Here is a 24,935-nt window from a genome sequence, read left to right as displayed (position 1 = left end):
TCCCGGCTTCCGAGGTTTGCGCTGACCTTAGTAAGCCAGTGTTTACGGCGTGCCGAGGTAATACGGTACACACACACACACACACACACACACACACACACACACACACACACATACACACACACACACACACACACACACACGTCCCTAGCAACTCCGTGGGCGCGACCCTTGAACATGACGGTACAATGCTTGAGCACGACGGTACGACCTGTGAACATGACGGTACAGTCCTTGAGCACGTCGGTACGACCCTTGAACATGACGGTACAGTGCTTGAGCACGTTGGTGCTTGGGCATGACGGTACGACCCTTGACCGTAAAGATACGTCCCTCGGGGGGCACAAATGCACGACCCTTGGTCGAGTGCGAGCCATTGGTGCGACAGCCTGACCGATATAGCTGCAAGCCAAAGGTCACGCAGTGCTACCCAAAGGTCGCAGCGTCGTGCTCAAGATGGAATCATTTACCAATCGCATGAAATGATTTGCCAATCAGAGTGATTGAAAACAGCACTACTGATATGTCTGAGAACAGACTTGGTAAACACCTCGCTGCAAATCCACGACTAACAGTGTTTTGCTCCTCCTCTGTCACATTTACAGTATGCGGGTTATCATCTTCGAGTTAACTGTATATTTTCTAACGTTTACCCCACTAATCTATGAGTATCTGATATCTTCCACCACCACCACAGAAAGCCTGGAAGGGATCCAATTGTATGTTGCTGTTTAATTCTTTTGTGTTATAACTTATAACATTAAACAACTCTCGGATATTTCGCAAATTGGTCAAAATATATACCAATAGATCATTGTATATGCATAAAATCAAGTTCAAGAGATGGACATAAGTTTTGAAATACGAAAACGTTATCAAAGTCAAATGCAAACGTTTCATGTTCTCCTTTACACATAATCAAGACTAAAATGTTCTTGAACATAACCTACGAAGAACTTCATTTGTTCATATCTACTCTCAGGATACCATGTGTAATTCACCGATGCCAGAGCCCCTTATCCACAACCAGGACCAACACACACACATTTCCGTGGTTGTTCTCAAACACTTAAGACCTAATTTATCCCAAACTGACAGCACGTCGTCCCCTGTATATCACATCGCTCCAACTCGCTCTATCCCCCTCACATCTCTCCTCTCCTCCAAACATATTACCTCCCCTGTATATCACATCGCTCCAACTCGCTCTATCCCTCTCACATCTCTCCTCTCCTCCAGACATATCACCTCCCCTGTATATCACATCGCTCCAACTCGCTCTATCCCTCTCACATCTCTCCTCTCCTCTAGACATATTACCTCCCCTGTATATCACATCGCTCCAACTCGCTCTATCCCTCTCACATCTCTCCTCTCCTCCAGACATATTACCTCCCCTGTATATCACATCGCTCCAACTCGCTCTATCCCTCTCACATCTCTCCTCTCCTCTAGACATATTACCTCCCCTGTATATCACATCGCTCCAACTCGCTCTATCCCTCTCACATTTCACCTCTCCTCCAAACATATTACCTCCCCTGTATATCACATCGCTCCAACTCGCTCTATCCCTCTCACATCTCTCCTCTCCTCCAAACATATTACCTATCTCTCCATTCTTCTTTTCTGGCTGAATTCATGCACATTCAGACACCCAAGCCTGAGCTTTCAAGGTGGATGAGCACTCTTCGCTAGGCTCTATTCTTCAGTTCCCGCTTTAAGAAACTGAAATACATGGAAGGAAGGGTTCGCGCCCAACCTCTTTCCCTACTCTCGCCCCTTGTTCTTTGCTCTCTGGCACACGCTGGAATACGACAGAGAAGTGTTGTTTCTCACCTACACCTAAGTTCATATCTACATCTATCTATCTAATCTATCCATATAGATATAGAGCTAGATAAATAGATAGATTTATCTAATCTATCTATCTATATAGATATAGATAAACAGAGAGAGAGAGAGAGAGAGAGAGAGAGAGAGAGAGAGAGAGAGAGAGAGAGAGAGAGAGAGAAAGTGAAGTCACCCTGGGCGAGGCTGCATCATGGTCAAAGTTACAGATCGGAATACAGCCTCACCGAGGACCATGCTGGCTCCAGGGGAGTCCATCACCTCCACACTTCAGGGTGCAGCTCAGCCTGGTAGCTGCTGCCCTGATAACAACAGGTCACGTCCTCGCACTTATCCATCGCTACAACGATCCGTCGTTGCCATGATAACAACAGGTCCCGTCCTCGTACATATCCATCGCTACAGCGATCCGTCGTTGCCACGAGAACCCGAGGCTCCTGTTATGAAGGGCGTCACCATCCGGAGCTAAGCACTGTCCCCGGCTAGCTCATGGATGAACTATATCTAACACTATCCACCATTGATTATACCACACTCTCTAACGATGTTGGACTATATCTAACACTATCCACCATTGATTATACCACACTCTCTAACGATGTTGGACTATATCTAACACTATCCACCATTGATTATGCTACACTCTATAATGATGGTGGACTATATCTATCACTATCCACCATTGATTATACCACACTCTATAATGATGGTGGACTATATCTATCACCATCCACCATTAGATATACCACACTCTATAATGATGTTGGACTATATCTATCACCATCTACCATCCATATACCACACACTATAATGATGGTGGACTATATCTATCACCATCCACCATTAGATATACCACACTCTATGATGTGATGGTGGACTATATCTATCACCATCTACCATTAATCATACCACACTCTATAATGTGATGGTGGACTATATCTATCACTATCCACCATCCATATACCACACTCTATAACGATATGATTTTGACAAAGTTTAATGTAAAAAAAAAAAAGAAAAGAGTTCGAAAAACTACTGAAAAAGATGATACTGAGGAGACGAGGTCTTGGATGGGGTGTGGGTGGGTTAAGGCAGGACGACCCTTGCCGTGAGGGAGGGGGGAGGGTAAGAAGGATGGGCCGAGCCTCGGCCCCACGTCTCCGGCGTCGCCTAGCAAAATTATCCGCTGTCAGCGACTGTCGCCGAATGACAGGAAATTCAGAATCGGGAGGTTTTCTGAGAGGGAAACACCATCATGAACGTTGAACACCTAAAATGTTCACACACACACACACACACACACACACACACACACACACACACACTCCTCATTACGGGCGGCCAGCTTCCCCTGGCGCCTTTGAGCCCTGATTGCGTCTGTCCGTTTTCTTTCTTGCTGACTTAATACCCTGACTCGAAAACAAAGACCGAAAAAGCCAGTCTCATCTACGTTAAACATCTGTTAAGCCGTATAACTTATGGATATATATATATATATATATATATATATATATATATATATATATATATATATATATATATATATATATATATATATATATATATTTCATACTATTCGCCATTTCCCGCATTAGCGAGGTAGCGTTAAGAACAGAGGACTGGGCCTTTGAAGGAATATCCTCACCTGGCCCCCCTCTCTGTTCCTTCTTTTGGAAAATTTAAAAAAAATGAGAGGGGAGGATTTCCAGCACCCCGCTCCCTTCCCTTTTAGTCGCCTTCTACGACACGCAGGGAATACGTGGGAAGTATTCTTTCTCCCCTATCCCCAGGGATAATATATATATATATATATATATATATATATATATATATATATTTTTTTTTTTTTTTTTTTTTCAAACTATTCGCCATTTCCCGCATTAGCGAGGTAGCGTTAAGAACAGAGAACTGGGCCATTGAGGGAATATCCTCACCTGGCCCCCTTCTCTGTTCCTTCTTTTGGAAAATTAAAAAATATATATATATATATATATATATATATATATATATATATATATATATATATATATATATATATATAGTGTGAACATGCAGGAGGGTGAAAGGCGTGAAGGGGATTGAGTGAATTGGAGAGATGTGGTATACAAAAGTCGACGTGCTGGCAATGGACTGAATCAGGGCATGCGACGCAGCTGTGGGAAACCAGTGAAAGGTTTGTATGGCCTGGTTGTTAATTGGAAGCTATGATTTCAATGCATTACAAAAATGACAGCTAGAGAATGGACGTGAGCGAATGAGGAATTTCTTCGTCTGTCACTGGCGCTACCTTGCTAAAGCGAGAAATAGTGATCAAGTGTGTGTGTGTGTGTGTGTGTGTGTGTGTCACTAGGCTGGGGGAGTCAGCTGGAGCATGGGTGGGTGGGGAGGTGTACAGCAGACACACTCCTCCTGGGTCGCACCCACCCTCCCTGCCCCGCACCTCCCAGCGCCTCGCTCAACATGCTCGTGACTCGAAAGCCAACCCGGCACGAGCGAGGCCCCGCTGTGAGCAGTGGGGCAATAAGCAGCACCACAGGCATGCACGCACGGCCTCACTGCGGGTGGTGAGCAGGCGTGCATGGGAGGGGCATCGAGGAGAGAGAGAGAGAGAGAGAGAGAGAGAGAGAGAGAGGGGAGGTTCCTCAAGGCCACAACCTGGAAACCATCTGACTCCTCCTCCACACACGCGAGCACGCAAACGCACACACCTTAGTGATGACAGTGGGAGACTGTGGTAGGTGGAGTGTATCGCTGGTGGTGCCGGCTGGGGGGGACTATGTCAATCAGACGTCAGTACAGATGAGATAGAAGACCCCTCTCTCTCTCTCTCCCTCTCTCTCTCTCACACACACACACACACACACACACACACACACACACACACATACACACACACACACACACACACACACACACACACCTGAAACACTTAAAGGCACTGCATTACAACACGTTACTGTGTAACAACTCCACAAGACACAAGGAAACTTTTAACCCCTGGAGCACAACGATGGGGCGCTTGAGTACGACTGTACGGCCCTTGGGCACGACGGTATGGCCTTTTCAGCAATGACGGGACGACCCTACCCTTACGTGTGACGACCCGTTCAGGTGAAAGGCCAGTCCTTCATCATACCCAAGGGTCGTGCCTTCGTGCTCAACGTCCAGGGAACTTCCACAAGAGGAAGACGACCTAAAGCTTACTGAAGGATCTTTGTAAACACAGGAACCACCACGCCGCTATCTGGGGATTGTCTGCCGGGGGGAACATCATGCAAATACACATCCTCAGGGGATCCGTAGCGTCATACCATGCAGAGAGCTTCCCCGGGACGGACTACTGGGATATCCCATGGCTTAGGACACCACACGTAAATAAGGAAAAGCTGCTGGGCCACGGTTTGCCCAGATATCTGCGTCCTGAGGACTGTCCACTGGTGAAAAGAAAAGAAAAATCTGGACCTTCAAGCGAAAATGAGAGAGAGAGAGAGAGAGAGAGAGAGAGAGAGAGAGAGAGAGAGAGAGAGAGAGAGAGAGAGAGAGAGAGAGAGAGAGACTCCTCCACTGAACAGAACATCATCTCTGTAGGAGAGCGCTCACGAAGGACGCACGTCGGAGGAACCTTCCCGGAGTGGGTTGGGCGACACCAGTGGCGTGCCGCAGGGCAGGACTCGGTCCGGGGGACCGCTGCTCTTCGCGATCTATGTAAACAGCTTGCCAGTGGAACTACTAGACTCATACCCAGAATATGTTAGCAGATGATGCCTACGTTATGAGGGAGGTAAAGAATGAGAACGGCACGAATACACAAAGGGGACTTGAACAAACTCCAAAGTTGATATGATATGTGGCTGATGATATCGAGAGCAGTGACATAAGGATGTAATATCAGTGAAAGAAAGCATGGACACACGTGTCCTCTGACAGGATATAAGCTGCTGGAGTGTGTGTGTGTGTGTGTGTGTGTGTGTGTGTGTGTGTGTGAAAATGGGAGTCTAGTCTGTATCTTTAAAGAAGACAAACCATCTGTCGGCAAGTATAATGATCGTCTTTAAGGTCATGGGTTAGGAAATTCTAAACGTATCTTAGGCCAGAAACTAAATACGCTCCTCAAGTTTGGTCACTGCACTTTGAGGAAACATAAAAATCTAATAGAGATTAACTAAGGGATGGTGACAATGAAGGTACCAGATTCAAAAGAGCTAAATTACAGTGAGAGGTTAGAGGACTGGATTTGTATGTGTTAGCTTACCATGGAGGAAAGAAGAGTAAGGGGGTGACTTGATCACACTCCAAGTTTCTAAGCCAGTTTGATGATAATTATGGTGACTTGTAAACAAAGGCCATAACAAGAAAACTTAAGCAAGGAACTTGTTAGAAAATATGTAAGGAAGAGTACGTGCACGGCATGGGTAGTGGGTGGAGTGGGGAAAACGCTATGATGAAACTGAAAATCCTGACAACATGCGGGAATATACAGACTTGTAAGACAGTAGAGAATGTTCAAGAGATGGTCCCTCACGAGCGCACACCTCCCTCCCCGTGCAGCACTAATAGGTAATTAGACACAGGTTTAAAGAGGGGGCAGGTATCAACCTCTTCCCGTAACTCATGGTGTAATTACACAAATGACTATGAAACAAACCATCATGCACACATGCCGTGAAACCCATGAACACGTACACAAGCGCAATATCAAGAATGTACAGCAAAAAAAAAAAAACAATGACGCACATGCATATACATTGTATCGTTATTGCTGGACGAGACCGTCAGGACCCTCTTCCACAAAGGGATACCGGGGTCACAAACCCAGGCTCACTTATTAAGGAACTCCTGCAGTTCGAAGGCTGCGCTACACTCGGTAGCAGGGACAGGGCGGATTTTTCACCCGCAGCAGAGTAACCTCAAACCAGCAACACATTTTATATATATATATATATATATATATATATATATATATATATATATATATATATATATATATATATATATATATATATATATCGCATGTTTACCAAATGGCGTCCTAGCTACGTCTCTTCGATGTATATCAACTGACTTATATTTTTCTCTTGTGTCTCCCCTGATGATTTGATTATTACACGAAAGTGCACTTGGGAACTTATCGTGTTTCATTTTCCCCGTGGACTCATAGGAATATATATATATATGAGTTCCTGGCCCCCATCTGCATAAGGTTACATAGAGAGTGTAATGTTTATAATTCACACATTCAGGGATACCGAGATAATGAACAAGTGTAGGTTAGGTTAGGTTATCCCTGAAGATGCGAGTTATCATGTGAGCGATTGATCTTTGTGTTTCATCTTCCTCGTAGCTCCCAGCATTATCCTGAATCACGTGTCCCTTTGTGATTTTTGATACTGACACACACACACACACACACACACACACACAAGATACAATTATTCCCTGCGTGTCGTAGAAGGCGACTAAAAGTGGAGGGAGCAGGGGCTGGAAATCCTCCCCTCCCGTTTTTTAACTTTCCCCAAAAAAGGAACAGAAAAGGGGGCCAAGTGAGGATACTCCCTCTAAGGCTCAGTAATCTGTTCTTGACGCTACCTCGCTATCGTGGGAAATAGAGTATATATATATATATATATATATATATATATATATATATATATATATATATATATATATATATATACTCACAAAGCTACATTTGTCCACAAGCACACAAACACACATATATACAGACAGATTTGGAGATAACTAACTGACAAATAACACAGAGGTTTAGCTTTATAAATCTTTTAAACTTCTAGGAAAGGGTGAGTTCCGTTTCAGACAAGAGAGATGGATGGGTGAGCATAATATTCTTGGAATGTCAGCAAGCAAACTGACACTGTCAAACGCGAAAGTTGAAGAAACTGGTTCATCAGTCGGTCATGGAAGGGAAAATTTTCTTTTAAGATTTAAGGGGAAAATAATGATCTTAGTTAAAATGGGAACTGAGGTCAAACGACAGAGGAGCCTTCTCTAATTAGGTTGGGGTGACCAGCGGCGTGCTGCAGGGCTGGGTCTGAGCACCGCCGCTGTTCTCGATCGATGTAAAACGGGTTCCTCGAAGTACCGGGCTCGCACCGGGTGATTATATCTACAGGGATGATGCTAAGGTCACGAGAAGCAAGGAAGGAGGAGAGGAATGCTGCATCAACTTGACACACAAACATTTTTGACGAGCTCCAAGAACAGCGTGGGTCTGGTGCATGGGTTTAGAAAGTTCAACAAAGGCAAATGCAGAATAATGAAGATGGGGGACACAGTGACGGAGAGCGTACCTACGAAGATATTCCAACAGGACACAAGACACCCAGTTAACAGAACTGTTCAGGAGGACAACAGTCTCATAGCTCATATCAGAACTGTATTTAAGCGTTTAGATAGTGAGATGTACAGAAATTATTACCATCATGAACCACTTGTGTTAGACCTGAATAAGTGTTAGACACCTGCAGTTTGGTCATCTTACTTTGTAAAAAAGAAATAAAGAATATATTAAGAGACGATATAGAGGCAGGTAACACAGTTGGCATCAGAAAAAATAAAAAAGCTAGCTAAGATACAACGAGAGGTGAGAGGCTACAAATTTGCTCACAAAAGAAAAGGAAAATGGGAAACCTGATGACTACCTCGAAGACTCCGAGCCAACTTGACAATGATGGTATGTGTGTGTTTGGTAGTGATCTTGTGGTGACGTAACCGTTGTGGATGTGGACGGTGACACTGAAGACTTCCGTGGTGTCGCGGATAGCGCTGCCTGACCGTGACGCACTCCTGGGGCCTCCAGGGGTCGAGGTTCGAATCCCGGTCGCAGCACTCGGGCCGCAGTCAACCCAGCTGTTCATCTACAGCCCCCCCCCCCAACACACACACACACACACTGGGGCTGGTCGATAAATTGGGTAACAGGCTTAGGCCAGGATATATATATATATATATATATATATATATATATATATATATATATATATATATATATATATATATATATATGCGCTACCTCGCTAACGCGGGAGACAGCGACAAAGCAAAATAAATAGATAATATATATATATATATATATATATATATATATATATATATATATATATATATATATATATATATTTAACTTATCGTGTTTCATTTTCCCCGTGGTCTCATAGGAATATATATGAGAGAGCAGAAGAGGGTGTTTTGAAATGGTTTGGGCACATGGAGAGAATGAGTGAGGAAAGATTGACCAAGAGGATATACGTGTCGGAGGTGGAGGGAACGAGGAGAAGAGGGAGACCAAATTGGAGGTGGAAAGATGGAGTGAAAAAGATTTTGTGTGATCGGGGCCTGAACATGCAGGAGGGTGAAAGGAGGGCAAGGAATAGAGTGAATTGGAGCGATGTGGTATACAGGGGTTGACGTGCTGTCAGTGGATTGAATCAAGGCATGTGAAGCATCTGGGGTAAACCATGGAAAGCTGTGTAGGTATGTATATTTGCGTGTGTGGACGTGTGTATGTACATGTGTATGGGGGGGGGGGGGGCCATTTCTTTCGTCTGTTTCCTTGCGCTACCTCGCAAATGCGGGAGACAGCGACAAAGTATAAAAAAAAAAAAAAAAAAAAAAAAAAAAAAATATATATATATATATATATATATATATATATATATATATATATATATATATATATATATATATATTGATAAATAGATAAATAGATAGAAAGATAGATTACTTTGATCGGGCGTTCACTTGCCCCCGAGCCTTCTCGACCAACACACCAGCAAAAAGACACACCTCCGCAGTTCATAAAGCTGTGTGACAGAGACGCGGCAGTGGAAGACACGGGACACCCCACGACGAGTGCGGAACTCATCCCCCCTCCTCCCGCACTGGACAAACAGGTAGATAATTGGGTAAATCACACACACACACACACACACACACGTACGTACGTACGTTACCACAAGCAACTGCAAACGTATAAACACACAAACACACACACACACACACACACACACACACACACACCAAACAGGTGGGTGTGTGAGTGTGTGTGTGTGTGTGTTGGGGCAGCAGGCGAAGATCAACTTTATGGTGCTACTGGTAATGAGAGCATTAAGAGCACCTGGGAAAACCAGTACAAGTTACCGTCTTGGCTACCCATCTAAACTAAGCCCGGACCTTGACGTGTGGGCGCGGCAGCGTTAAACACGACCTTGATGTGGGTTCTAAAGAGACTTGACCTTGATCCAGGGAGAGCGAGACCCGACCTTGAATCACAACAACGTCACGACTTCACCCAGCAGGGATGGCAGCACTTGACCTTGTTGCTAACGTCGAGACTGGACCTCGGCGACTCTCAGCTAGCAATGTGACCCATCGAGTGATCGGACTTTAAAGTCCTCCTCGGGCAAGGGAGGTGCGCCTTGACGTGACCCTGGTACAAGCCTGACGACCTTAAACCTGACACCATCCCCCCCTAACTCGACTGACAGAGGACCAAGAGGAGCCGACTGCCAACGTCGCTACCCGGCGCAACCCAAAACTCCTGCCGCAGGAGCACTGGTGTGAGGGGGGAACTTAAAGGAACTGGTGGACATTACCTTTCTGACGAAGCTGATGAAGATGTCGTCTGTCCCTCGTTGACCGTAATCCTCGGGTAATTCGATGCGGCCACTAATCATACACCAGTTGATAAGCTCATTAACCGTCGTACTCTCACCATTACTCCAGCGACAGGGAATTGGCCAATTAGGTATTCACCATGCGGACCATGCATCACACATCATTCCCTAAACTGTTTTTATTCTCTCTCTTTTTTTCCTCTCTCTCTCTCCTTTCCAAACGAGCTTTAGTATCTACTTCCTCTCATGCAATGAAGGGAATGATAAGCGTGCTGTGTATCACTGTGGCGCGGGTGGAGCCCGTTGCACAGGCAGGTGGGCGGCTGTTGAGCCCGGAGCACGGGGCGTGTAAGCCCAGCTAAGCCCAAGACTAAGCTCTGCCTCCTCCTCCTTCAGCAGCAGCAGCACCACCACTGATGTCAAACCGACACTTCTTCCTCCTCCTCCTCCTCCCCCTCCGACAGGGTCAGGGTCGGGCTGGCCGGTGCCACGGCGAGCGGGTCATGGGGCAGCGGTGCCGGGCAGAGCGGGGCCGGGCCTGGGTGCTCGGGCCGGGAAGTGGACAGTGAGTGCGGACGCCCGGCTCAGCCCACCAACACCAGCAGCAGCAGCAGCCTGGCCCGCCTCGCTCCTCCTCCTTCCTGCCTGATCAATATCGCGCCTGTTCCGCAGCCCAGCAAGCATGCCACACGCACCAGCCAGCCTCCCTCCCTGCCCCGCCCCGCCCTCCCACCTGTGACCTGACCCCACCCCTCCCACCTGTGACCTGACCACTACCCCCTCCCATTCGTGAGCTGACCATATCTCTCTCGCACGTGACCTCTGTCCCACTCCTCCCACCCGTGAACTAACCCACCCTTCCCATCCGTGACCTGACCCTATCCCTTCCTCCTTTCTTTGACCTGACCCCGAATTCCACCCCTCCCATCCATGACCTGACCTCATCCTTCCTCCCCATCCGTGACCTGACTTCACTCTTCCCATCTATGACCTGACTCCACCCATACCACCAGTGATCTGATCCCAATCACTTCCACATGTGACCTAATCCCCATTCCCTCCCACCCGTGACCTGACCTGTCCTACCACAAATAATCGGACCCATGTCTGCCACAACTGACCTAGCCTACCCATCCTGCAAGTGACCTGACCTACCCCTCCCACTAGTGACCTTATGTACCCCTCCCATTAGTGATACGACCCACCCCTCCCACTTATGGTATGACCCATCACTCCCACAAGTGACCTGACCCACTCATCCTACTAGTGATGGGACCCAACCATCCCACCAGCCCGACCCCATCCCTCCCGACAGTGACCTGGCTCCACCCTTCTCACCACGGACCGAATCCCATCCCTTCCGTCCGTGATGTGACCCATCCCACCGCCGTATTTCGTGACCTTATTGATTCTATTCCTTACAGCTGTGATATGATGGCCTCCATCCCTCCCAGATGTGACCTGGCAGACTTCATCCCTTCCAGCTGTGACCATGAGTGACTCTATCCCTCCCAGATGTGACCTGATTGACCCCATCCCTCCCATCTGTGACCTGATTGACCTCCATCCCTCCCATCTGTGACCTGATTGACCCCATCCCTCCCATCTGTGACCAGATAGACCCCATCCCTCCCATCTGTGACCAGATAGACCCCATCCCTCCCATCTGTGACCAGATAGACCCCATCCCTCCCATCTGTGACCAGATAGACCCCATCCCTCCCATCTGTGACCAGATAGACCCCATCCCTCCCATCCGTGACCTGATTGACCCCATCTCTCCCATCTGTGACCTGACTGACCCCCATCCCTCCCATCTGTGACCTCATTGACTTCCATCCCTCCCATCTGTGACCTGATTGACCCCATCCCTCCCATCTGTGACCTGATTGACCCCCATCCCTCCCATCCGTGACCTAATTGACCTCCATCCCTCCCATTTGTGACCTGATTGACCTCCATCCTTCCCATCTGTGACCTGATTGACCCCCATCCCTCCCATCTGTGACCTGATTGACCCCCATTCCTCCCATCTGTGACCTGATTGACCCCCATTCCTCCCAGCACTGACCTGACTGACCCCATCCCTCTCAGCGGTAAGATGACAAGACTTCTCATCCGTGATATACAAAGGGGGGGTAACAAAGGAACTCACACAGCAACAGACCACTGGGTCGGTCCTTTCCTTCGAAGGTTATTTGTGATAGTGGAGGAGATATGAGTCTCGCTCACAGGTCAGCAGTGGGGTAAGAGCAGGAATACGTACACATCAAATACAGAAACAAAAACAAAAAAAAAAAAAAACGCTTACACACTTTTCATGCAGATACGAAGTCACATGTAATAAGGTCAGCCGTGAATTTGAAGTTAAAAAAAAGAATGTCAAGTTTAATCTTAAAAGGTTTCTATTATGGCCCTACTTCTATCCTCGAGATTCGGTGTATCATCCCATATCTTAACAAATCCTTTGAAGGAACGTTATTTCGCCTCACTGGCGATAGAACGTTTTCCCCGCCAGTCTGTTAACCATCGCTACGAGTGAAAGTAGATAAATCTATTGCTATGTAAGGACAGTGGTAAAGTGCTCAAGAGTTTAACTCTTTCATTTCTCGACGCTGTGCTCAGATAAAACTTATCTGAGCCGACGGTTTATTTATTTATATATATATATATATATATATATATATATATATATATATATATATATATATATATATATATATATATATATATAAATATATACATTCACTGAGAACCAATCACTTTCCTCTCTTCCTACACGTACACATGCCTTACATCCTCGATAAAAACTTTTCACTGCTTCTAACAACTTGCCTCCCACACCATATATTCTTAATACCTTCCACAGAGCATCTCTATCCACTCTATCATATGCCTTCTCCAGATCCATAAATGCTACATACAAATCCATTTGCTTTTCTAAGTATTTCTCACATACATTCTTCAAAGCAAACACCTGATCCACACATCCTCTACCACTTCTGAAACCACACTGCTCTTCCCCAATCTGATGCTCTGTACATGCCTTCACCCTCTCAATCAATACCCTCCCATATAATTTACCAGGAATACTCAACAAACTTATACCTCTGTAATTTGAGCACTCACTCTTATCCCCTTTGCCTTTGTACAATGGCACTATGCACGCATTCCGCCAATCCTCAGGCACCTCACCATGAGTCATACATACATTAAATAACCTTACCAACCAGTCAACAATACAGTCACCCCCTGTAGGTTTGCGGCAGGGGTGTGTGATGTCTCCATGGTTGTTTAATTTGTTTATGGATGGGGTTGTTAGGGAGGTGAATGCAAGAGTTTTCGAAAGAGGGGCAAGTATGAAGTCTGTTGTGGATGAGAGAGCTTGGGAAGTGAGTCAGTTGTTGTTCGCTGATGATACAGCGCTGGTGGCTGATTCATGTGAGAAACTGCAGAAGCTGGTAACTGAGTTTGGTAAAGTGTGTGAAAGAAGAAAGTTAAGAGTAAATGTGAATAAGAGCAAGGTTATTAGGTACAGTAGGGTTGAGGGTCAAGTCAATTGGGAGGTAAGTTTGAATGGAGAAAAACTGGAGGAAGTAAAGTGTTTTAGATATCTGGGAGTGGATCTGGCAGCGGATGGAACCATGGAAGCGGAAGTGGATCATAGGGTGGGGGAGGGGGCGAAAATCTAGGGAGCCTTGAAGAATGTGTGGAAGTCGAGAACATTATCTCGGAAAGCAAAAATGGGTATGTTTGAAGGAATAGTGGTTCCAACAATGTTGTATGGTTGCGAGGCGTGGGCTATGGATAGAGTTGTGCGCAGGAGGGTGGATGTGCTGGAAATGAGATGTTTGAGGACAATGTGTGGTGTGATCGAGTAAGTAATGTAAGGGTAAGAGAGATGTGTGGAAATAAAAAGAGCGTGGTTGAGAGAGCAGAAGAGGGTGTTTTGAAATGGTTTCGGCACATGGAGAGAATGAGTGAGGAAAGATTGACCAAGAGGATATATGTGTCGGAGGTGGAGGGAACGAGGAGAAGTGGGAGACCAAATTGGAGGTGGAAAGATGGAGTGAAAAAGATTTTGTGATCGGGGCCTGAACATGCACGAGGGTGAAAGGCGGGCAAGGAATAGAGTGAATTGGATCGATGTGGTATACCGGGGTTGACGTGCTGTCAGTGGATTGAATCAGGGCATGTGAAGCGTATGGGGTAAACCATGGAAAGCTGTGTAGGTATGTATATTCTGCATGTGTGGACGTGTATGTATATATATGTGTATGGGGGTGGGTTGGGCCATTTCTTTCGTCTGTTTCCTTGCGCTACCTCGCAAACGCGGGAAACAGCGACAAAGAAAAAAATATATACGTACATATATATATATATATATATATATATATATATATATATATATATATATATATATATATGTACCATCTACCAGCCGCTCTTCTGTGCCGGGTTAGATGATGCTGCCGACGCTGTAGACCAGTGCCCGCCGCCAGCTGTTGTGGCCTCTCCACGTGCACCATCTCGAGGCACCGTCAACCAGTGTGAGAAAGAATGATGGAGTTGCACGGACTGTGATCCTTGCTGTGGTTACAAGAATGTTCTTCCGCCCACCAGTGATGCTACTACGTTTGTGAATCAAGAACCACTGCAACACAAACCTCGCCAGGTGGTAGAGTGTCCCGCAGTGTATCGAGACAGACTTCCCCAGAACTTTTTTAAAGGGGAAGTAAATGTTTTATTTTTTTTCCAAAAGAAGGAACAGAGGGGGCCAGGTGAGGATATTCCAAAAAAGGCCCAGTCCTCTGTTCTTAACGCTACCTCGCTAACGCGGGAAATGGCGAATAGTTTAAAAGAAAGAAAGAAAATATATATATATATATATATATATATATATATATATATATATATATATATATATATATATATATATATATATATATATGACTGACCATTCCTCCTAGCACTGACGTGACTGACTCCATCCCTCCCAGCTGTGACCCGACTGACTCCATCCCTCCCAGCTGTGACCTGACTGACTCCAACCCTCCCAGCTGTGACCTGACTGACTCCATCTCTCCCAGCTGTGACTTGAATGACCTCATCCCCCCCAGCTGTGACCTGACTGACTCCATCACTCCTAGCTGTGACCTGAATGGCTCCATTCCTCGCAGCTGCGACTTGAATGACCCCATCCCTCTCAGCTGTGACTTGACTGACTCCATCCCTCTCAGCTGTGACCTGACTGACTCAATCCCTCCCGGCTGTGACCTGACGGACTACATCCCTCCCAGTTGTGACCTGACGGACTCCATCCCTCCTAGCCGTGACCTGAATGACTCCATTCCTCCTAGCTGTGACCTGACTCATCCCATCCCTCCCAGCTGTGACCTGATTGACTCCATCCCTCCCAGTTGTGACCTGACTGACTCCATCCCTTCCAGCTGTGACCTGACAGACTCCATCCCTCCCAGCTGTGACCTGACTGACTCCATCCCTCCCAGCTGTGGCCTGACTCACCCTATCCCTCCCAGCTGTGACCTGACTGACTCCATCCCTCCCAGCTGAGACCTGAATGACTCCATCCCTCCCAGCTGTGACCTGAATGACTCCGTCACTCCTAGCTGTGACCTGATTAACTCCATCCCTCCCAGCTGTGACCTGAATAACTCCATCTCTCCCAGCTGTGACCTGATTGACTCCATCACTCCTAGCTGTGACCTGACTAACTCCATCCCTCCCAGCTGTGACTTGAATGGCTCCATTCCTCGCAGCTGTGACCTGACGGACTCCATCCCTCCCGGCTGTGACCTGACTGACTACATCCCTCCCAGTTGTGACCTGACGGACTCCATCCCTCCTAGCCGTGACCTGAACGACTCCATTCCTCCTAGCTGTGACCTGACTCATTCCATCCCTCCCAGCTGTGGCCTGACTCACCCCATCCCTCCCAGCTGTGACCTGATTGACCCCTACCTCTTATGGTGAAGCTCATCACCCCGACCTGCCAAGTGCCCTCACGCGTGACCTCATCTCTTCCAGTCGTTAGAGGCGTCAGTCACGGAGAGAAGTCCTCATCCCGGCCAGACCTTCATTAAAGAACAGAAGAGAAAAGGGAAAAAAAAAAAGACAAAGAATGGAAAGGTAAGGAGAAAAGCCAAAGGTAAAAATGGAAGAGAGAAAGCGAGAGAGGACTGGACTAACGCGCTCGTGGAAGTGCAAAGATTGTCCAAAAAAAAGAGGGAAAAAAAATAATAGAACATGTCACACTTACTGGAAACTCGATGGAAAGACAAAGAACCCCAAAGCCCAGCGGCGGAGGGGAAGAAACAGACATTACAACGGCTTGACCTGGAGTTGTCAATGGCCACGCAGTTCCTGTGTGATTGTATGGCACAAATACGATGCTGACGCCGGCAACGCTGAGGTTGTCTAGGTAGGAGTCTTGCTCCCTCACCCTCCCTCTAAGTCCTACAACTCCCCACTCTCCCAGGCCCCTCTTAAACAACCACAAACAGCTACCACCTCCCAACCGCCAGGTCCTACAAAGGCATGCAAAGTACAACAGACCACCAAGTCCTTCCGAGGCTGTGGTAGTGGCAGAGATAAGAACCATAAGATTAATGCGGTACGAGTGTAGAACCTAACCACACAGGCGCATACAATGTCAACTGTGGACTTGGCGTGTCTGTCAAGTCTGTGCTTTAAACATACAGTATGGCGTTGCTTTCATCCACTCGCAAAGGTAAATCGTTTTCATATCTTAATTCCGTTGGAGAAAAAGTAGGAGTATGTCTCACTCGATGCACAACATTTGCCCACGAGTCTGGATCCATTACCACGAGCAAAATCAGACATATCTAACCTTTGAATACCTGCCGAGATCGAGACTGTACCACATCACCTCCTAACCTTCTCTTTTGTGAGCTGACTTAACCTATGTCGTATTGCTGGTCCTCGTATGATATGCTTCTCGGTCCAGGAATCATCTTGGTAGCTCGTAACTGCACACACACTTTCTGCTGTCATTGTGTATTTTGAAGTAGGGTGACCAAAAACTGAACCTAATAAACCAGGTGGGGGACGCACCAGTAAACTGTAAAAAGTGAGGATTAATTTTCTTCGTTTCGGAAGCCCTGCCTATGAAACGTCCATTAATTTCTCTCCTTGTTTCACCGCCTCCGTGCCCCGCTGACCGGGCTTTAGGTCGACGGACGTTAAGATCACACTGAGAACTTTTTCCCCTCATTCATCTTGTCGTGGCTCAACAGAATTTGCGGTGTGTCTGTACCTCGTCCTCCAGTTATCGTTGATCGTGTGTACAAGATCCAGTCTCTCTTGTAAGCTTTTGTCTAGTATCGTCTGCGAATTCTGACACTTGACAACGCAGCCCCGTTACCTGTGTAACGGTGCTGACACCGGCAACGCTGAGGTTGTCTAGGTAGGAGTCTTGCTCCCTCACTCTCCCTCTAAGTCCTACAACTCCCCACTCTCCCAGGCCCCTCTTAAACAACCACATTCGTACACAAGAGAGACAACTGCTCTCAAATGAGACCGATCCCCGAGGCACACCACTTCTTACGTCTTACCGTATCGAGGCTGGACTGTTAATTGCTATTCTTTGTTTTACAGCGAGTCTTCCACGAGTCGAAGTACAACGCCATCAAAGCTATATGGCTTCACCTTTTCTTTTGTTATCGCCAGAAGCCTCGATGGGGGATTCTGACGAGCGCTTCCTGACAGTCTAAACAGAACAGATTAAGCACTTACTTTCGTCACACACGGCTGATCATATCATATATAAACTAAAAGATCTGTCACTCACATGATCGATGTCGTGGGAAAGCCTACTGTGAACCTTTGATTCACTGGCGATCCTCTGAATCGTCCACAACTTGGTCTCCATGAAGGTCGGTCTCCATAGTTTGCTACATATGTGTCAGGTTCATCGATGTTACACCGGCAGCCTTCCACTCCTCGCCAACTTTCCCCTATAGCAAGTGACTTACTACCGATGAGAGTAGCGGAGGGCTGAAACGATCTCATTCTTAGCTTCCCTCAGTGTTTTCAGATAAAGCTTATCAGGAGGTGCAGTTTTATCTATTCCTTATCACTTCAATGATGATAGTACAACGGGAAGGTGGACGTCAATTTGTTGCATAGCGTTACTGCCACCTTGCAATGAGACTGGATCTGCAACACGGGCTGTCTTGTGATTATCTTTTGTTTTCTACTATGAGACCCTTTCAAAGGGTGTGTGTGTGTGTGTGTGTGTGTCCTGATGTTACCTGAAGACCCCTTTTCCAGCGGCTTCCGCGGTTCCAGCGTTGCGCCACACTCAGCAGCAGGGAGAGGATGGACTTCTTTGAGGCGATAAGTTGTTTGACGAGACTGTTCTCTGTTTCATTAAATGCCGATGATCAGAGCCTTGGCAATAGCGACTTTTCACTTGTGGTACAACCACAAGTATGGCGAGTCCGGTAACACCTTAAGCCGTAAACGAGGATGAAAAATCGTTTAAGATTATTGCCAAATCTTGAAGTTAAGTCATCACAATCATCTGTAATCACTGGACCAAGTAACTGGGTAATGACTCTTGCTTCTGACATAATTGTACAAGTTCTTATTTCTAGCATTTAACGCTTCAGACTCGCATGATATATTTATTTATTCATTTTGCTTTGTCGCTGTCTCCCGCTCCTGCGAGGTAGCGCAAGGAAACAGACGAATATATATATATATATATATATATATATATATATATATATATATATATATATATATATATATATATGTGTGTGTGTGTGTGTGTGTGTGTGTGTGTGTGTGTGTGTTTATATATATACATTCATTTCAAAGTAAATTTACATCATTTTTCTTTATTGCGTCGTTTACTGCTGTCTCCGTTTCTGGTGTGGCCATTTCTCAAGACAACCTAAACTGTTCGTCGTTCCACGTTCCACGAACACGGCACACATACGTTCCCTCTACTACTACTGCTACTACGAAAGTCTTACTAAACTTCTACCTAGTTCCGTCCAAATCAGCTTCAATGACGATGTCATCTTAGCTTATCCTTTCATGACCACTGCAAAGACCATAAAAATATTCGAGTCTAAAAATCTTCTAAAATCGTCTCCGTTGTGATGACCAGGATTGTATGACCTGCGTTGAGGGATAACACACAGTAGCGATCTCTGGGCGTTCACTGGTACCAATCTTTTTTTTTCCCCCCAGCCACAATGTTATGCACGACGCCCTCACTTGTACCTGACATGAGTGCCTTCACGTCGTAAGATGGTCACTCATCCAACTGTGTCATGACACTATCATGTACGACCAGGCAGAGTCCACGCCTGTAGGAGGTTCTCTCCACAGCCGAGCCTCTAAGTTACAAAATCTACCACTGTAACCAAATCATCGTCGTGTTCAGTACAAAATTCCTGCTAACGTGTCATTTGTCTCTCCCCAGTGTCGTCTCGGAAGGCCCGTGAAATGATCGTACGCTAATTTTTTTTGAAATTGATCTTGAATTTACACACACACACACACACAAAAAGAAAATGGAGTTGCTATTTTGAGCAGTTACACTGCTCAGGACTGGCAGATGGTTAACCTTGACGAAGAGCAAGCCACCACCGCCTTCTGTCTCATCGCTGAACGGAAGAGTTCAGTGGAACTGTATATTTTGGCGAGAAAAATTATATTCTCGATATCTAATCTCATCCATAAAGTCTAAAACTCTCTCTCTCTGTCTCTCTGTCTCTCTGTCTCTCTCTCTCTCTCTCTCTCTCTCTCTCTCTCTCTCTCTCTCTCTAATTGGTTCCACTGTTCCACTCGAACCCTGACCCATACGACGAAGACCACCACCCCTTCGTCCCCTTCTGTCATTAAACGGCTCATTTTTCGGCCACGACTCTGGCGCCAGTCACGTCCCCACGTAACGTGACCCCCCCTCTAGCCGTGAGCCAGCCTTTCCCTCCTCCTCCTCCTGTGCATGACCCCCGCCTCTGACGAACCCCTCACAACCCTCCCTGTGTCGCCACGCCTTCCACGCCCGTGACTCTGCGCAAGCCTACGTGTAACCTGACCAAAGTCACGGTCTGCCACGCCCTCCGCCTCCAACCTGAGGTCCGTGACACTGTCCTACTTACCCCAACATGACTACCTTTCCCTCTCTTGATGCCTGATCCTAAGTGCAACGCCGTCACGCACGTACGAATAAACCCGTCACGCAACTTCAAATGAACCAGTCACGCAAGTACAAATACACTCGCCAGGCACACATGAATAAACCTGTCACACACGTAAGAATAAACCCATCACGCACGTATAAATGAACCCGTCACCGAACTACAAATAAACCCGTCACGCACGTATAAAGGAACCCGTCACGGAACCTCAAATGAACCCGTCACGCACGTACAAATAAACTCGCCAGACACGTAAAGATAAACCCGTCGCGCACGCATAAACACACCGGTCACGTACGAGCAGACAAATCGTCGTAAACTGCCAGTAAAACGATGGTTCTGTACCGGTAGTTATCCTAAGCTACTCAGAAAAGTACTCTCCAGATACACAAGGTCACAAAACGGGAGGAGAAAGATTGAATTTTTCAGAAAACTCATCACGACTTGAATACGAACTTCCCCAGCACAGCAGCACGACCCGCGGGCGCCACGACATGATGGCGCGGCATCTGACCAGGTCATTGAAAGTCAGGTCAAGGGTCAGACCATCATACCTGACGTCAGCAACACATGTGTCCCCCTCTCTCTCCTATCACTAGTCACCATCCTCCCCCCGACACAACCCGACACCACCAGACTACTCCTCCGGCGGCAGCACCAGATCTTCGACGTCCCTGGGTTGGAGACCAACCAACCGCGCCAAGTTATCCATGCACTTCCTTCCGTCCACCATAAACCAGGTTGGTTGCGAGCCAACATATAACCTAGGGCGACATTTACGTGTGTACAACCGGCTGGAAAGGTTCGGGCAAAAACCCCACCCTTCCCTTCCTCTCCACCCCGGTAACTCACAGGCTTTGCTTCATTATATCCCCGGCTGACTGGGAGGCAGAGGGCGAGTGGGCGGGCGGCGGGGTCGGGGGGATAACGAAGTCCTGTAACCAGACGGAGGGACATTCTTTAATTTGGTCGTTATGGCAACAGCTCCGATAACACAGATGGAGATCTATACACTTTCCCCCACTCCTCCTCTATTATATATATATATATATATATATATATATATATATATATATATATATATATATATATATATATTATATATATATATATATATATATATATATATATATATATATATATATATATATATATATATTATCCCTGGGGATAGGGGAGAAAGAATACTTCCCACGTATTCCCTGCGTGTCGTAGAAGGCGACTAAAAGGGAAGGGAGGAAATCCTCCCCTCATTTTTTTTTTTTTTTTCCCAAAAGAAACAGAGAAAGGGGCCAGGTGAGGATATTCCCTCAAAGGCCCAGTCCTCATCCTCTGTTCTTAACGCTACCTCGTTAATGCGGGAAATGGCGATTAGTATGAAAAAAAAAATATATATATATATATAGAAAAAACGGAAGGACATTACATGTTACAGGTGTGACAACCTCCGGTATGACCTCTATGGGAAAATAAGAGCCCGGATGCCGACGCCTCACTACACTGGTAGATCAGACGAGGAGACGCCAATGTGTGTACGCCTCACTACACTGGTAATAGATTAGACGAGGAGACGCCAGAGTATATATCTGTGTGTGTGTGTGTGTGTGTGTGTGTGTGTGTGTGTGTGTGTGTGTGTGTGTGTGTGTGACTTGAAGGCTTCGCAGCCGCTCCCACCACCACCACCAAGGGAGAGACCCACATGGCCTCTACCCTCGCCACAGATGAAGACGACGACCAACCTTTCATCCATTCGGGTGGTTTATCCACGATCCCCAACACACCACGGTCACCCCCCACACACACGGCGGCTGTGGGCCGACCTGACCACTGCCGTGCTCCCCAGCAGTAGGGTTCTCCTCCCACCGTTACCTACCCAAGCCACAGCTTCGCAAAACCTCACGCCTCCGCGATCCTACACTCACGCAACTCAGACGACCCAACTTCCGCACCGACCGAGTCTGCAACTACCTACCAACCTATCTTGAGGCTTGACTGGCCGCACCTCCCACGCTACGTCCTCAACCCTCCCAGAACGCGGTCATATCACATGCCTCTCTAGACACCCCGCACCTTACACCACACACACACACACCCTGACTGTCAGACGATCACATCACTACTACCCTTCCATGCCTAAAATGACCCTAATTCCTTCACATCCGGGCCTAAAACGACCCTAATTCTTCCTCTCCCAGGCCTAAAACGCCCTTGACTCCTCACCCATCCAGTCCTTAAATGACCCTAATCCCTTACACTTCCGGACTTTAAATGACCCTTATATCCCCCCTCATCCATACTTCAAATGACCTTCATCCCTAAAAGCTCCCAAACCCATCATTCCAAGTCCCATACGACCTTCCCAACCTTGGGACGCCGGTTCTCGGCCACACCTTCCCCTCCCCCAAGCTGCCCACCACACACACACCTATGGTCTCCCTAGCGAGGGGCCTTCACCTGCCACACGCCACCTTGTCTCACCACACGCCACCTTCCCCTCACACACGCCACCTTCCCCTACCACACGTCATCTTCCCCCACCACACACCATCTTCCCCTACAACACGTCATAGGTCCCCTACCATAGGTCATTTTACCCCACCACAGGTCATCTTTCCCCGGCACACGTCATCTTCCCCCACCACACGTCACCTTCCCCCACCACACATCATCCTTCCCCCACCACACGTCATCTTCTCCCACCACACGTCACTACTGTACCTCACCATCCTGCCTGTGGCCCCCTGACCGCAAGACCGGCTACACTGAACTAAACTTTCACCAACTTCTTACGATGTATTCACCAAATATTTTAACCTTTTTCCATTTTTTTTCTATAAAATTCGGAGCCGCCGGAGTCTGCTGTATTGTTCTAACTTAACCTAACCTATACTGAATCTGAGAGTTGGTTCGTAACGTCAACTATTTGTGAGGTAATTTAATATAATGTTAGCTGTATCTGTGTCTTGTTTACTCACAGAGGAAGTGTGTGTGTGTGTGTGTGTGTGTGTGTGTGTGTGTGTGTGTGTGTGTGCTGGATAGGAGCTACATAGTCTGCTCACTGAACTTCAACACACTAGTTAACTTTCAACAATTCAACCTTGGACTAATTCGGGAGACACGCAGCCCAGGATAAGGAAGCGCTCTCAGTACCAACTCCCGTATCAGTGTGACTGTCTTATACATACCCACAAACACACACACACATCTCATCCCTCAATAACATCATCAAGCTACCTCCGTGACAGAGCGATGTCAACATATGTCGTCTCCTGTTCATGTGCCGGAGTCATTAGCGGCCTCCTCAACCTCCCTTGCAGAGGTCCTGCCTGCCACCTCGCACACCACCAGCCTCTCCCCTGCCTGACATCTTCCACTCACATGTGCCATACCCCTCCTCCACCCCTCTACCTGCCACCCGTACCTGGCTGTCTGGAGAGAGAGAGAGAGAGAGAGAGAGAGAGAGAGAGAGAGAGAGAGAGAGAGAGAGAGAGAGAGAGAGAGAGAGAGTCAAATTAGAACGTCTTACCAGAGGCATCTGCTCTTTCGTGCAGCATCCGCCCGTCCCTTTGACGCCACCATCACTGCAGTATCTTCCTCCCAACCCCCGTCCCTCCTACAGCTACTCCCTCAGATAAGTATCCGATGAAATCCCAATAACGATATATCGCTACTGTGTGCTGGATGATCTGATGCTCGCTACACAGCAGCGGCTGTTATGCACAGAATACTACGACTCTCAGCAGACCCTTCGAAATGTAAATACTGGCACCTGAACAAAGCTGCCTGGAATAACTTACGTCACCTCTCTTCTGACTCTCCCTGGGTAAACTACTGTCTCTTATGTGGTGATGCTTCGGCCTCCGCCAAACGCATAGCAGAGGTTATTCTTACGGGAATGGAGGCATTTATACCCCCCTCTTTCTCCGAGACGACTTCATCCAGTTCATGGTTCAACCGTTCCTGTTCCGAGGCCATTCAGGCAAGGGATCAGACATATCGGGCTTGGAAAAACTCTCCTTCCTCTGGCTCCCATTCAGCTTTTATCACTGCCCATAATCGCTGCAAGCACGTTATCCGTGAGGCGAAGCGTTCCTTTATTCAAAGGAAGTGCGATAACCTCTCCTCGTCATCCACTGATAGGTCTTTCTGGTCTTTAGCTAAGGGCATCTCTAACAACTTCTGTCGCTCTACCTTTCCTTCGCATTTTTGTTCTGACGGTAACATAGCTGTCTCTCCCAATGACAAAGCCACT

General features: G+C 47.0%; 1 protein-coding gene across 1 annotated transcript in view; it reads right to left on the bottom strand.

Annotated features, from left to right (window-relative positions):
• Window positions 1-11,157, bottom strand: part of pHCl-1 (pH-sensitive chloride channel 1) — a 1,177,139-nt gene extending 1,165,982 nt beyond the window's left edge. The window contains exon 1 of the mRNA XM_071665549.1: window positions 10,464-11,157. The gene's annotated coding sequence lies outside the window, so the exon portion shown is untranslated. The remainder of the gene's footprint in view (window positions 1-10,463) is intronic.
• Window positions 11,158-24,935: the final 13,778 nt, after the last annotated feature.

This window comes from Panulirus ornatus, chromosome 10 (assembly GCF_036320965.1).
Source record: "Panulirus ornatus isolate Po-2019 chromosome 10, ASM3632096v1, whole genome shotgun sequence".
NCBI lineage: Eukaryota > Metazoa > Arthropoda > Malacostraca > Decapoda > Palinuridae > Panulirus > Panulirus ornatus.
This window is presented reverse-complemented; position numbering and strand designations above follow the sequence as displayed.